At 36.4% G+C, this 16184-nt stretch overlaps 1 protein-coding gene across 1 annotated transcript in view; it reads right to left on the bottom strand.

Moving 5' to 3' along the window:
- Positions 1 to 16184, bottom strand: part of LOC140160807 (protein Shroom3-like) — a 175098-nt gene that overhangs the window by 1048 nt on the left and 157866 nt on the right. The window lies entirely within an intron of this gene.

Raw genomic sequence — 16184 nt, 5'->3', positions numbered from 1 at the left:
ATGTATCTGTCCTTTGGGCTATTCCAATGAAACCCACACACCCCTATGGAGGACATGAGGGTAATCTTCCACAGGGGGTGTGAATTTCAAATGGAATCACCCATTTAGGTAAACCCAACCCCATTTGAAATTCACACACCCTGTGTGGAAGATTAAGCTCATGTCCTCTATATGGCGGGTGTGTCGATTTCAACTGGATTGGCCCAATTTGTCATCATCTCGCAGATGAAATTACACTCAGAATGGAAAAGTTTTACAGAATGGAAAACATTTCCTTACAAAGTTAGAAACAAAGTCATCAGATTATTGTCTCTGCCATCTTGAATACCACTTTATATAAATTAATTCTTTATTATTTTAACAAGAAAAGACGATCCTTAGCATGGTAAAAAAAACCCAGAAGTGAATCGGAAGTTGTCGTTCCTAAGTTCATAGTTTGTCATTTCAGCGTGAGTTTTAAGCTTACCTAACGATTTTAACAGGAATTATCATTCTAAAAATGACCTGTAATAAACGCCCCCTTTTGGAAGATGCAACGCCCCCGGGGCGGACTATTCAAGGATATATGGTATTGAAACTAACATTTGGGTAACCTCAATTTTATAGTGCAAAGACAGTTCATTTTAAGTTTAATTATCAACATTTTCACAAATTATACAATCATTAACTTATATTCAACATGATCCCTATATCGCTCAGATCTTCGGATAAGCAGAATATAAAGTCATAATGATGTCAAGTCTATTAATTGACAACAATATCATCGAAAAGAATAGATTATATCAAAACCAGCATTTATTGTTCCGTGACGACTGTCGTAACAATTGTTAGGCCATTCAGCCAAATTTAACAACAATACAAAGCTACCAAGAATATACCTGTCATAAATATCTGACAACAAATCAGTCACTGTGAAGCGTTTCCACAATGACTGAAAGTATACAAATATCCGACATGTGGTTCTCACGGTTACTATCAACGCATGAGAGACTCAGAGATCGCTTTCAATGGTGAACTCATCCAAAACCTTTTTCATTAATGTTTACAAGAAAAATAATGATCTCGCTATGTTGTTCATGGTCATGCCCACAGATCTTTCCAATTCATAGATCAGACATGACCACAACAAAGACCCTGTTCACATTAGGGAAATTTCTTCTTACGACGAAGATCGAACGAAAATTAAAAAGCATTTTTTCCTAATGTGTACGCACATGTCTTCGTTCGACCAAGATTAAAATTGCTTCATTCAACAAAGCTAAAAAGGTTGTTTCGACAAAGAAATACTTCATTCAATAAAGTTATTTTTGTAATGTGTACGCTCTCTTCATTCAATGAAGGAAAGTGGAAACATTTTACCCATTTAGAAATTGTTTTATTCTGTTATAATTAAGTTTGAAAAGCAACTCATTAGCCATGGCCGAGGCCTGAGTGAATGTGTTTATGGTCAACGGTACAGCTTGAAATATAGCTGTATTATAATAGGCCTATTGCCCCGTACATCGCTGCATGCTGTAGTAATAAGCTTCGTTCGATCTTCATTAATTTTCATGAAATGTGTACAGTGCACTGTCTTTGTTCGACCTTCGTTTAGCGTAATGTGTACACATCAAGATTTACTTATCTTCGTCGAAGCAAGAAATTTTCTAATGTGAACAGGGTCAAAGTTGATAATATCTTACTCCAGTTGTGGAAGATATAGATGAAAGTCATATACTGGGGGTAGTCCTATGACTGTCAAAATAATTAACCCTGGTCAATTCCATTTAAAAAACATACTCTCTCTCTCTGTGGAAGACATTTCTAAAATCGTCCATGGGGAAATGGTAGATTTCAAATAATATAGCCCAGTGCATGAAGAACTTGGAATAAGTTTGATTAAATTGATCTACTAATTTGATGCAGGGAAATTCTGATAATCAATATTCTAAGGTGGTAAATCAATGATAAATGCTCTGGCAATACTTAGGCCAAGGTTGCCTAATTGATAATCTAACCTAACCTATTTTAATCTTCAGGTCACAATCACAAACCAACAATATCAACCCTAAAAGGATATTGTGGGGCTTATGAGTGTTTCCAGTAACTTCCTAGGGCTTCCTACAGTCTGTCCACTTAGAAGTACAAACCAAATTTGTGGCATCGGGGTTGATGCTTTGCGTCACTGCCATGAGCCTGACGCGACAGCGTAAAGAGCATGGTGCACAAATCGTGCAGCAGTTGGTGCGCCCAAGAAGCATTGCACTGAAATATTTATTCTCATACCTCCAGTTTCCGAGGTCTATTTACTTTGTACTTCTATGTGGACAGACTATAGTGTAATTTTGTAGATTATGTATTATTATTACCAAAAATTGAGCAGGATTTTGTTTCATAACTTTCATAACAATAATCATTTCTGTAGCCTATAGGCATAGGCCTACAAAATGTATTTAAAAAAAAGGCACTTACGAAATATATTTTCCATTCTAAAATGTTGTGAACTACATTAATTAATTAAATTTGAATTATTATTTTTTCTTCCTCCAACTACATTTTTATTTTCATTTTCATCTTGGTCTTGAAACTGACCGGACATATCAGACATTACAATTTATTTATAAAGGCAAATGTGTAAACTGTAAACTTAACTTGGTGAGCAAGGTGGGTGTTTTATAATACTGCTCATAATATTATGAGAACCTAGTGTTACTTTATAATTTCCAAATAATGCTGCAAATTTTCCAGTAAAATAACTGAAACTCAAAACCTAAATGAAGTAACCCTCTGAAAATCCTATACTGATACTCAAAAGTTTGTGGCAAATTTAATATTAAACTCTCTCTACTGTAAAATTGCATGTGTAATTTTTCACACTTTGCCCATTTCTGAAGTTGCCCACATTCATTGTCTAGACTATCAAGAATGAGATAATGATACTCTTGGGAAAGACATTCTTCCTTCTCAGGGCTATGATTAATCTACACCTTGTTATCACATCAGGGTCAAGTTGAAATCACTTCATGTTGATAATAAACTTGTGATGGCCAGGCTATTCAAATGCAATTTCAGATGGCCTCAATGTTGTCATTAATATCTGATTGAACACTTTGGCAGTTGTTGAGCAGGTGTGCTAGTAATGATGTTCCACTAGAATATCAGTTGGTACAAGCACACATTCCAGGATCTGTGGTACAATTATTGATAGGACAATTTGATCACTGATTCTGATAATCTTCTGCCCTACAAATGCAAATTATTATGAATTTTTTTCATAGCATTGTTTTATCCAAAGGGATTAGGTAATGGATTGTCACATAGGCCTACATGAAAATTTACGACTTGAATTAATTTTATGATTTAATATCATGTTTCAAGCAGCTATTGCGAAAAAGTACCAATTTGTATTGGCCTATTATAGAGCATTATATGTAAGCTTTAGAATCACAAAAACAAGTAAAACTTTGGAAAAGCACAAAAAATTACACATGCAAAAATGTCCAATTTTACAGTTGAGGGTTTACAGGGTTTACAAATTTTTAAATTGTCCCAAACTTTTGAGTATCATTATAGGACTTGAACCAAAATAAAATTTTGATTTTATTTTCCAATGCAAGTCTTGACACAAACTTTCACAAGGTAAAAGGTGTTTATATTTACAACCACTATGAAAGTGTACATAAGCCTACCCGATAGAAATCTATGAACTATCGAAAATAACACCATCTATTATGCTTTCAGTTTACACAGTACTACATTGTACTGGCAATGACCTACCTTTAACTCTCAGCGACAATATATCCCTTCAATACACATTAGTACACAGACAGCATCATATAAATCCAAAGATCCAAATCATTTTAGAAATCCACAATCAAGCAACATATAATCCACAGATAACCACACACGATTATTATCAATAATATTATATCCACATTTGATCAATCAAACGTTCCCATACTATCACAACACATTCATGCCACCACACATTTTAACGCCATGTTGTCCAGACAAAAGTCTGATGCACGACTAAGATATGCTGGGAAATCCCAACCAAAACTCTCTTCTTGCCCGTGCTTGCTCCACCACCACAGCCCCAAGGCAGTGGTGTCGTGCAAAGGTGTGTTTGTATGTGACCTCAGCTATTCTCCCCACTCAACAGAACCAACTCCTGAGCCCTTTTTGATAGACTTCTAAAATTTCAGGTATTTTTCCCCCAATGGGACGTAACCATGGTTGGTATGAACCCAGGCAATAACATCAACCCAAACAGCATACCTTCCGTTGTAATTTGTATAAACTTTATAATACAGGACTTTATCTGGTATTCACCATGTTCATGCCCCAAATATCACTTTTCTTTTGCCTCAGTTAGACTACATGTACTACAACCTTTAACCCAGACAAGAGGACTGAAGAATACTGTAAATCCTACCACAATAAACCAAGCCAAGTGGACTAAAAATATACTGCCTTATCCAATTGAGAAATTAAGAGATCTGTTTTCTTCATTTAGAAAAGATAGTGAAATGTTCTTCTTTGTTCATTACAGGGTTTCCCATTGTCCCTGTTTAAAGTTAAAATATGACTTAATCCCATATGATTTGTTTTTAAATTCCACTTCATTTTCTATTCTAACAAATGAAATTTTATTCCTGGACAACAAGTAGGCCTATTGATCAATGTGTAAGATTTCAAAAGACCAGCTTATTTTATAAATCTATAACATAAGTATAAATTTGCAACTTTGGCAATCTGCTCAATGCTTAACAATTCTCAAACAAAGGGTTGACATTACTACTATGCTACATAGTATTAGTCAAGCTGACTTTTACTTCAGGTAATGTCAGCCTTGACAATGAGCGTGTTTCTACAGGCGCACCGCTAAGTTACCGCTAAATGGATAACGCTATCTTACCGTTATCTTACCGTTTAACCTGCTGTTTCCACAGACAGGTTTTTGCCGTTGGCGTGTTCATACCGTTTAATCTGAATGACAAACATGTTTTAAAAGTGTATTTTATGCGGTAGTATGGCCAGAATATTGCATCGTAGGCCTAGAATTAATGCTAGAATGGATTGTTTAATGGTTGATTATTGCTAAATAATCACTTTTTTTGTTATATTTTGCAAATCAAGAGGAAAGTTTTACATTTTACACAGTTTTTCACTATTTTGTAGCATTTACACATTTCCATGAGCAAACCCCGAATTCCGTGAGTTTTTCTGTTTTTCCGTATCACGGATAAATTGTGGCTTTACATAACAGTTTGGATTTGTTATGTTGCCCAGGCTGTTATTAACGGTTTTGTCATGTCGTCTGTCCAATTAACATGTTGATTAACAGCCATTTTGTTTGATTTTGCTCAATAATCGGCAAGTTACCGCTTCGGTCTGTTTCCACAGAAAATCTACCCGCTTCGTCAAAGAAAAAAACCTACTCCAACGAGGTTTCCGTTGGCGATGAAAGGCGCTACAAAAGGCGTTGGAGGCTGTTTCCACAGGAGTGATTAACGGTTCCATACCGTTTCCAAAGCGGTATTTGGCTCTGTAGAAACACGCTCAATATCTCACATAACTTATCAGTGGCGTCGCCTTTGTTGAAAGTGGGGGCCAGGTCGTTCAGTTCCCCGCATGGAGTCTGATTAGGAGCAAATTTTGGCGTTTTTAACGTTTCCCCGAATGACCAACAAATGTGGAAGGCCATGGCCCCTGCCCCCCTTTGCGCATGCGCCACTGTAACTTATCTGTTGAGACAAGATAATACCGGACAGAAATTGTCATCTTATATAGTTGACAGAAGACAACAGATGTCACTGATAAATTTATATGACAAGACTGACATCCTTTTTTCAAACTAGATACATCTTAGAGCAGGTGTTCTTTAGCATTTAGTTGTCATTTTACTATCAATGACGTAACCAGGCCTCAAAAAATAATTTTCCTGACTTGTGTCGCCAAATTGAACCGTACATTTAGCAGTACTATCGCGCTTTTTATTATGATACCCCGAGAATCGCTAAAACCCAGTATAGCGTTTTTGAAGGATTGCCACAGTCAAAAGACCATATAGTAGGGTAGAGTGGCAAGTTTTCAATGATTTAAAACACAGAATTCCACGATTTTCCGTGCGGGGTTTTAAATACTAAATTCCGTGATTTTCTGTGATGTAATTTCAATTCTGTGTTCACATTCAGGGGGAAAATGAAGTTACTTGCATTATCTTTTTAGTTGTTTAGTCTGATGTCTTTGAAGACGGACTTCATTTTCATTATTTTAACCTTATATCTCATTATTTTTCTTCATTTTTATTTTTATTTTTCTCAAGGAAAAAAACATGTTTTCCGTGAATGTCTGTGTTTTCTGTGAATTTGTCCGTTTTTCCGTGACACAGAAAATTTGCCACTCTATAGTAGGGCTACCTACTTCTGAACTGAAGTCAAGATGCAATGTCATTTCAAAATTAAAATTGGGAGTATAATCACTGGTACAAGGCAGTGCAGACCAATGCTCATTGTATCTTTTTCAGGTCTATCATTATTTTATGGCAAGAGGCAATTTTGAGGACAAATAGAGGCCGTCAGCCTTTCGCCATCTTGTGGGTACAAATGATACGCGTGTTCATGCGTCTGATACTACGCGCAGGTCGCAGCTTACCACGCAGTTGTTACCACGCATCAACGCGATGATTTTGCTGTTCACGCATGGAGATCGAACGACCATCGCAGCGTGTACCCACAAGATGGCGGCATATGACGTCACGCTGACGGCCTCTATTGCAATGTGATACACCTCAATTCATTAGTCTTTTCGAGGTATAGTGTAGACAATAGGAAGGTAGTATTTAATCTGGGTAAAACCCGGCAAATTCAAAAGTCTACCCACTTCATGCAGCACCCCGATTGTGTCTTCCATACTTCTGAAAGGTTGGTCTGGTTGAGACAATGGCAAGCTCCAGGTAGAACAGGCTATGTATTGGACTCTGATACCTGTAAAGTGTGCTGAGGCTTAGCGCTTGTGGATCAACATCTAGGCGTTGTGCCTGTGCGTAACGCACTATAAATCACTGAGCCTTTATTTATTTTTTATTCTTCATTCGCTGCTTACTTCGCTTGCTATTTGAGGGGCATCACAGTTTGTGAACGGGGCTAGTTCTAGCTCCAGGGGCAAGCTACTTTATGCCTTTTTATCATCAACCTTTTGGGATGTTTTGTCTTACCCTGTAAGAGAACCAGCAATTTCAATGTGACTTGGAGGACACTTTCTCATCAGAGTTAATGGCAATTTCAAGTAGTGCACTATATTGCCAAGTCACATTTTGTTACAGACGTCACACTTGTCATATTCAAAAACATTGTGTCATTTAAACATACTATTTTTGCTGTTGACCTTGTGATACTTCTGCTTATTCATGCTAAATACAAGTAGTGACTAAACTTATCCGAGCTTATAAATACCAGGATCTTCCCATATTTGAAACCTGCTATGAAATGCTTCATATTGTATACATGATATGGCAGATTGGATTTAAACTAGGGGTACCTACCATTGGCTTGCTTCTTACAAGGTCAATTCAGGACATGATTTAAGGCCCGTTTATACTACCACCGCATTTGCGATGCGTTGCTTTGCGATGCGGTGCGTTGCCGCACTGCATCGCTGCAAAGCAACGCATCGCAAATGCGGTGGTAGTATGAACGGACCTTTAGTTTGAAAGTTGCTCAGGACCTACTTAGTACTTACCCTAAATCACAACTAGTTCTATCACATGCCCTTAATTTTTTTTTTGTTCTCTTAACCTTAATACTAATAGTGTTCTTCTAACTATAAGTTGAATTATTAAGTATTAGGTTAACTTGTTCAGTTTAGTAACATAATCATAATCATAATGATACAAACCCTTCTTCCTATCGGAAATGTATCTAGGCCGACTTGTCAAATTCACTCTCAGATGGAAGTATTCATTCATTGTATGTCCTGTGCTTCCTTACAGTATGCTGATAGTGCATTTGTAACTTAGATGCTGTTCTTAACTCTTGCCTAAACTTCTGCAAATAAGGCCTAAAAGAAGAAAAGTTTGTATTGAACTTAAAACCCTTAGTCAGGGTTGGTCAGTCGGTCGGTAACTTTTTAAAAATATATTTTGTCACATACCAATATTGGAAGAAACACTTATTCCCACATAATATAATGCTAATGGTAAACAATGAATTATAAGGTTTAAACTTGTTTTTATGAATTGCAAACAGGCAAAATAAAAGTGGTGAATATCCAAATATTTTAGGCCTAAGTTTTATATCTTCTTATTATATAATGGATCTTGAAACTGTTGAGTAACCTCATTTCAAATGAATATTACAATGATTTTGTTCAAGTTTTGAGAACTACAATCAACGAAAAAAGTCTTGGAACGCTTGCGTGTAAATAACGGAAAACTGTCACCCCCTCTCCCCGTGCAATGTTGAGAAATGCCAATGTCTTCAGCGGTTACCCAATGTGCTCCAACATTGCATGATGGGGAGAGGGGAAGGGGAACTCATTGTTGTAGATGTCACGTTTTTTCCCAAACACAATATAGGTCATTTCCATGAACATAAGAAATTCTGCACGGAATCTTGACAGAGTGTGCCAAGCGTTCCAAGGACTTTTTTCGTTGATTGTCTCTACCGAATGCAAAATATTTCATCTAAATTTCGTTTTTGTGTCATAACTCAAAAACGGAATGTCGTGTGAGCTTCAAATTTCACACGATTTGAGAGTGGATTATATGCTTTGCAATCATAATAAAATTGTTGATAAAGAATTTGGTTTATTTAGGGAGTGGTCACCGAAAACACCCCATATGCTAAATTACGCACGTTTCATAATTATGGCTCTAAACTGCTCTAAAATGTCGTTTTTGTCCATAGCTCAAAAAGAGAATGTTGTATGAGCTTCATGTTGAACACAATTTGAGAGGGGGTTATATGCTTTGCAATCATAATAAAATTGTTGATACAGAATTTGATTTATTTAGGGAGTGGTCTCTGAAAACACCCCATATGCTAAATTACACACGTTTCATAGTTATGGCTTTAAACTGCTCTAAAATGTCGTTTTTGTCCATAACACAAAAACAGAATGTTGTATGAGCTTCATATTGCACACGATTAGGGAGTAGATAATATCCTTTTGAATCATAATAAAATTGTTGATAAAAATGTTGAGTTATTTAGGGAGTGGTCACTGACAACACCTCCTATGCTAAATGACACAAGTTTTGTAATTATGGCCCTCTTCTGTATGATACTGAGTCAATTTTCGTTTTTGTCTCATAACTCAAAAGCACTACAAATATCACAATGTTTTGCAACATGTTTTCCAAAATGTTTTTTTAATGTTATTAAAACGTTTTGCACCCTTTATGATATAACCTAACGTGTTAAATTTATGTTTTCACTAAAACTTGTGTTTGCTGAGTATAGGCACATCCGAGCGAATCAGAAAGATAATGATGTAACAATTTGAAACAACTCATTTCTGAATATTATTTATAACAAAATACGCTTTTGCGATGAGAAAAAAATAAAATAAAAAAAGAAACAACAATTTAATACACTTAAAGAAAAAAATATAGACCACCATTGGGCCTCGAACCACGCACATCAGTCAATAGCCAATAGGTTAACAGTCGGAGGACTAATCCACTACATGCGCTGTCATTGCACTGTCGAGTAACAAGTTTTGTTCTTTTATAGTAGTCAGGTATCGGGAAAGTGTAAACTTGTATAGTAGAAATGGCAAAGTGTATCAGTTTACCATAATGACAAAGTGGTCCAAAACCGACATTTTATGTTTTTCAGGCCGCATCTCATGAAGCGTCAAGTTCTTTTACATTTGCTATACCAATTGAGAAAGTTTTAATGCAAAAGGAATGACACATTGATCTCTTATATGAAAACACTTTACCATTTTGTTGAACACTTTACCATTTTTTCAATTGGTAAATAAAAATATATATAAATCAATGTTTAATTCTTTCATTATTCTCAATTGGTATAGGTAAACGAACGTGACGCTATGAGATGCGCCTGAAAAACATAAAATGTCTATTTTGGACCATTTTGTCATTATGGTAAACTGATACACTTTGCCATTTCTACTATACAAGTTTACACTTTCCCCGATACCTGACTACTATAAAAGAACAAAACTTGTTACTGGATTATAAATGGCAGCGTATGAACGGATTAGTCCTCAGACTGATAACCTTTTGACTATTGACCGATGTGGTTCGAATCCCATTGGTGGTCTTTTTAAAAAGTATATTCAATTGTTGTTTTTTTTTTTCTTTTCTTGTTTTTTTTTTTCTCATCGCAAAAGCGTATTTTAATATAAATAATATTCAGAAATGAGTTGTTTATGCGTATTTATTTCAATTCAAATTGGTAAACTTAACTGTTAACAAATTTCATATATGAAACGAATGTTTCATTCCTTTTGCAATAAAACATTTTCAATTGGTATAGCAAATGTAAACGAACGTGACGCCTTGTGAGATGCGGCCTAAAAACATAAAATGTCGCTTTTGGACCATTTTGTCATTATGGTAAACTGATACATTTTGCCGTTTCTACTATAGGGTGCTTGCATGGAAGATCATTAAGTTCAAACCATCCTAAAGACACGCTCCAGAGGACATGCAAATGCACGGAGTACAATACCAATCACCTGTTTAACTGGTTTTGATCGAAGTAATTCTTTGTACTCTATGCATTAGCATATCTTATGGAGCGTGTCTGGAGGATGATTTGAACCCATGACCTTCGTGCAAACACTCTATACAAGTTTACACTTTCCCGATACCTGACTACTATAAAAGAACAAAACTTGTTACTTGATTGCGAAATGGCAGCGTGGGCGTGAGCGGAATAGTCCTCAGACTGATAACCTTTTGACTATTGACCGATGTGAATGGTTCGAGTCCCAGTGGTGGTCTTTTTTAAAAATAGTATATTCAATTGTGTTTTTTTTTTTTCTTTTTTTTTTTTTTTTCTCATCTCAAAAGCGTGTTTTAATATAAATAATATTCAGAAATGAGTAGTTTCAAATTGTTATATCATAATCTTTCTGATTCGCTCGGATATGCCTATACTCAGCATACACAAGTTTTAGAGAAAACATTTACATGTTGGGTTATATCATAAAGGGTACAAAATGTTTTAAGTTTTAATAACATTGAAAATATTTTGGAAACATGCCCCAAAACATTGTGATATTGTAAAAAGTGTATTTGTAGTGTTTTTGAGTTACGAGACAAAAACGAAATTTGACTACAGTAGAGAGCATAATTACTGAAACTTGTGTAATTTAGCTTAGGGCGTGTTTTCAGTGACCACTCCCTGAATAACTCAACATTTTTATCAACAATTTTATTATGATTCAAAGGATATTATCTACTCTCAAATCTGGTGCAATATGAAACTCATACAACATTCTGTTTTTGAGTTATGGACAAAAACGACATTTTAGAGCATTTTAGAGCCATGATTAAGAAACGTGAGTAATTTAGCATAGGGGTGTTTCCAATGACCATTCCTAAATAAACCAAATTCTTTATCAACAATTTTATTATGATTACAAAGCATATAATCCACTCTCAAATCGTGTGCAATTTGAAGCTCATACGACATGCCGTTTTTGAGTTATGAGACAAAAACGAAATTTAGATGAAATATTTTGCATTCGGCAGAGACAATCAACGAAAAAGTCTTGGAGCGCTTGCGTGTAAATAACGGAAAACTGTCACCCCTCTCCCCCGTGCAATGTTGAGAAATGCCAATGTCTTCAGCGGTTCCCCAATGTGTTCCAACATTGCTTGATGGGGAGAGGGGAAGGGGAAATCATTGTTGTAGATGTCACGTTTCTTCCCAAACACAATATAGGTCATTTCCATGAACATAAGAAATTCTGCACGGAATCTTGACAGAGTGTGCCAAGCGTTCCAAGGACTTTTTTCGTTGATTGTAGGTCTTGATTGAACCCGAAGAAAAGGATATTCAATCTTTTGCCGACCTACATACTTCAGTATTCTGAATTACTAATTACTTGCTTTTCATCAGCATGATTCAAACTTCTAAACAAGCTGCAACTACTTTGCATACTGACAATTCTGTACAACAGACGATCATGTTACCATAGAAACCTACTGATTATAGTATAATTGATTGACAAGTGATAGTTCATTGGAATGTGGTTCTTTCATCTTTAGAACTTTCTCATACAATGGCTGATGATCTCAAGTTCATGATCACAAAAAAACTGCTTCGAGGTTTGGTCTTGACCCCAAGATTTGTATTTCAAAATGTGGCATAATGATGCTTACAAATATGTACTGGACATTGAAACCGACACCCACGATTTGCCGCTTAATAACACCACATTACACCAAAATGACCTAAAAAATTGCCAGTAAACATCAACTGTTTCACAAAATCCCCCACAACCTTGGTGGGAGAACATATTTTAGGACTTGTGGAACAATGAAATTCAGGTCATAAAACAAATTGAGCAAATCGGACCCCAAAGAGTGGAAAAACTACAACAGAACATTGTTAAGACAGAGAGAAATTAAGCCAACCGAAATGACCTGGCCTGTATTGTTTAATATATGGGTAAACATGTACATAATATATCGCTTACACTTAAGACGCTCAATCATGTGAAAAACTAGGGAAAAGTTGTAGCTTGAATGAATGCTATTGTCTGACACTCCCTGACAGTGAGATGTTTTCCCTAAAATCTGTGACAAACCCTCCTTTTGCTGGGGTTCACTGCGAACTCCCAATTCACCCTGAGCAAATATTTTCACTCATGCAACAAGGCAAGACAATGGGTAACGTTCTTGAACATAGAATTAAAGCCTGAAATAAACTTACACCGATTCCATAGTCCACAAAAAAGCTACAAAACAAAGCAATACTAGACTAAAAGATCATACAATTTGGAAACTGCTTATCAAATATGACCAAGTTTATAACACATGGTATTGGTTAACAAACATTTACATGCAAATATTCCAAACCAACAACATTTAATATTACAAATATCATTGGCGATTAAGTCAAACTACATTGAACAGTACATCACCTTTTTATAAAATAAAGTCATCCCAACAATTGGTCAGCTTTCATAATGCTGTCTGTTCTCCCGAGGTACTTTCTTGTAAAAATATTCCACTGAAGTTCATTCCGAATCAATGTAAACTACATAATCTATTCCATCAATATATTCCACAAGGCGAGAAGAACAAGGCATATATTCCATAAATATTCCAAGGAGAGTATCATACATTTCACACAAATTTCACCAAAATACTAAAGAGTATGATAATAACTGGGTACGCATGTCCAGTCCCTGCCGGCTTTCATATCCGATCGGCGAGGAAATGCAGACACAAACTCACAAACTTTCAAATTCAAACAATTTCACAAGAAGAACATTTCAAGCAGGAAGAACAATTGATTCATAATCTATTCCTAACTCACATTCTGAAATTCACATTGACCACATTAAACTCCGGAACACGATATAACATTAATTCCATCAGAGATAGCAGAAAACGCAGTAGGCCTATGACACGGCCATCCCTCCCTGCTGCCGGCACTTTTCATCAATAAGGATGCACAGACAAATTTGACAAGTTAGGTTATGACATGCCGGGATCTAATAAAAGCGCCTGTGACTCACCAACCTGACCAAATTTCCCTTTGTATTATACTCTAGATTATTTTTATATTAGGTCATCTCTCAGTATCATCTCTATAAAACCATAAAGCCGTTGGCCACATGATGACAGTGTTCGTAATGTTTACCTTAAGAGGGAAATAGTTATAATATAATTATTCCCAGTCAGGTGTTGCATGTTTTTAATTGTTTTATCCCCTGTAAGGATGCCCACGTTGATGATATGAAGAGGCAGCGTAATTCTGTGATTGATATTTAGAAGGAGAAGGTTGCATGATGATGTGTCAGACATAGGTGTGTATCAGCTAGACAATATGTCATATCAAAAGTAGCGGGACAGGCTTCCTGATTGTATACCGTAAAACCCCGTCTACAAGCATATATGGTGTTTTTTATGAAAGCTAAATTAATTCGAAGCAAGCGTAAATATACCAATACAATAGATTGGTCTTAAAATAATACTTGTTTGTATATGCTTGAATCTGTAATTTATTTGCTCAAACTCCATAATGGCGCCTGGATTAATGTAGCTTTCATCAGAAGCACTCTATATGCTTGTAGACGGGGTTTTACGGTATTTGTGGAAATTTGTGAATTTCCCATAATACGTTATTTTTACATTTTGAATTTTCTCTTAAAAACACGGTAAATACCTGTAACTTCTGAACTATGCACCCTATTAGAAAAATACCCATAACATAGTGTATTGATATAGAATGGCATGCACACAGGCACAGCACTAGTTGCGCATTACATAATACGTGACTGGTGCACACTATTTATATAAGCATAAGGGACGCACCATTAGATTCTCAGGGTGGAGGTAAAAAAAAAAAAAAAAAAAAAACTTCACCCACTACATGAGCAAAAAAAAAAAACTTTCCCCACCAACACTAAAAAAAAAAAAACTTTCCCCACCTAACTGTGTATAATGATTGGAATTTTTTTTAAAAACGGCGGCGAAAAAAAATTTCTTCCCCCGACCCCAACTTCCTACCCCCCCTCCCCTCCCCGAGTATCAAATGGTGCATCCCTAAGTTGGGCCTTTATTGACAGGGCGCAGTCACAAAAACCAGGGCCCCTGCAAAAACTAAATACACCAATTGTATAAAGCCGAACCAGTTGTTTCATATCCCTAGCCAATATCCCTGATAGAAGAAAGAAAGCAAAGTGTTCTCCGATCATGGGCCATCGAATGTTTTAAAGAAAATATGTGTGATGTTCAACATACACTGCACATGGGGTTATTTACATTTCCTGATGAAGGTATTCTGTGCTTTGTCAAAGGTCAGTCATCTCATCGCAGGTATATATCAAAATCAGGTGGAGGAAGATTCTCAGTACAAATGACCATACAGCGATGTGCTGCAAACTGCCGGCGGAAACATGGGTCAAATTTTCGGCCATTTTGGTTAACCAATAACCCCTTTTTTCTAAAGCCAATCTGTACATTCACTGCTCAGTGCCAGAAGTGGGTAAGTGCAACAAAAAGACATTAACTTTATGTCAAACATGACAGGTGCAAAGATGACTTCATTTCTCTTTAAAAGCGTGGGGGCCTATTTCTCAATTATAAGAAAGTGATTATATATGTTAATTGAATCATGTCATTTGTAAGTGGGTTAAGTATTGACTGCTCAGTGCCAGAAGTAGGCAAGTGCAATAGCTGCCATGTGTAGATTTGTGCAATATACTGTGTGTAAATTGTCAAATGTTCACAGGGCAGCTATTGCACTACTACTTCTGGCTCTGAGAAGTCAATGTAAACCAAAGGAAATAGCCTTGTGCCTCACTGTACTATAATAGAACAGTAGTTTCAAGGTTGAGCAATTTGGGGATGGCCATCTAAGGGGCAGCCAAACATGGAATAAAGCTATGAAGAAAAACATTTAAAAAATCTCAAAAAGTGGGGCAACCATGGCCTCCCCAGCAACTCCCCTTGCTACGACCCAGCCTCTTGCACATGGACAACATTCTTTCCATAGCAGATCATACCCAGGTGAATATGTTGTAATCCTATTCAAATCCAATGGGCTCTAAAATAACGAGGAGCTAAATACCTGTATTCCTACCTCTACCAGAAGACACGATGTACTTTTTCTCCACCTGAACTATGAAGTAAAATGATATGTATGACATGAATGTGGAACATATCACAACCAAACAGGGTCTATGCTCAAACAAACAACTCCAGGCTCGTACATACGCAACATATTTTTGCGGGGATGTGGAATTTCCAGAATGTGGATCTTCCCCCCCCCCAAAACAAATATTAAAATCACTTGCATGCAAAAAGTGGATTTCATGCCCCTAAAAATGACTTTTGGGGCTACCATGAAAAAGTGGTCCCTTTTTCTTTCTAATTTTGACATTTTATCTTGAAAAGTGGTGGACCTTCTTGGCGAGACTACTTTCTGTGTTATTTTGAGCAGTAGGCATGGCTGCATAACACCCAGTGCATATGGGTCTAAACGCCTCTG

This window comes from Amphiura filiformis, chromosome 9 (assembly GCF_039555335.1).
Source record: "Amphiura filiformis chromosome 9, Afil_fr2py, whole genome shotgun sequence".
In the NCBI taxonomy this organism is placed as follows: domain Eukaryota; kingdom Metazoa; phylum Echinodermata; class Ophiuroidea; order Amphilepidida; family Amphiuridae; genus Amphiura; species Amphiura filiformis.
This window is presented reverse-complemented; position numbering and strand designations above follow the sequence as displayed.